The 800-nt window shown below is 37.1% G+C and overlaps 1 protein-coding gene across 1 annotated transcript in view; it reads right to left on the bottom strand.

Annotated features, from left to right (window-relative positions):
- Positions 1–800, bottom strand: part of LOC107746695 (neurofibromin-like) — a 68,320-nt gene that overhangs the window by 26,061 nt on the left and 41,459 nt on the right. The window lies entirely within an intron of this gene.

Raw genomic sequence — 800 nt, 5'->3', positions numbered from 1 at the left:
AATGTCATATTTACCTGTGCCCTTCAGCAGAAATACACAAAGTAAAATTAAAGTTATCAAACACTAAATTCAAAAATTAAATGTAGATGAATCCTTAAAGCTATAAAAGTTATTGATTTCCTCCTTTTTCTTTTTTTTTCTTTGATTAATAGACATCACAGCAGCTGGTTATTAGGTTGTTTTGGCTGCTATTTCTTTAAGAGCTGCCGCTGCCGCACGTGACGCGGATCTGATACGCATAGTATTTTCTCTCAAATCTCTCTACCTTTTCTGACTCACTTCAGGACTTAAAGTCTCTACCAATAAACTGACGAGTTGAATCGAGGGAGTTAGATGAGGGAGACAGTGATGGGCTGCTCCAGGACAGTTTTGAAAACCATTTCAGAGGCATGTTCTTAAATGCAACTAATATATAATATATTACACGCATGCACAGTTTTAAGGCAGCTTTAATCACCTTTTTGGTAACTTGATAAGTGGTCGACCGATATAACGGCCGATATTTGGCATTTTTCAAATATCGGCATCGGCTGATAAGTTTTTCTGTTTGCCCGATGCGTTCGTGACTTTTATTTTGACGGCGCTGACAGCGGCCTGAACACACAGTGCTCACATTCTCCCTCTTGTTCGCTGTCGTCGTTAACAGTTCTGTCCACGGACAAAAGTCTGTCTAATAATCAGATAGAACTGTTAAACAAAGGAATTAAAATGTATACAAAAAAGTATTATAACGATTGCTTTTATATTGTTAGTAATAGAAAGGCAAACATTATAATACTTTCTCGTTTGCCATCAGCATT

The sequence above is a fragment of the Sinocyclocheilus rhinocerous genome, unplaced genomic scaffold, assembly GCF_001515625.1.
Source record: "Sinocyclocheilus rhinocerous isolate Xijiao unplaced genomic scaffold, SAMN03320098_v1.1 scaffold259, whole genome shotgun sequence".
Classification (NCBI taxonomy): Eukaryota; Metazoa; Chordata; class Actinopteri; order Cypriniformes; family Cyprinidae; genus Sinocyclocheilus; species Sinocyclocheilus rhinocerous.
Note: the sequence above shows the minus strand (reverse complement) of the source record. Positions and strands in the feature narration are given on the sequence as shown.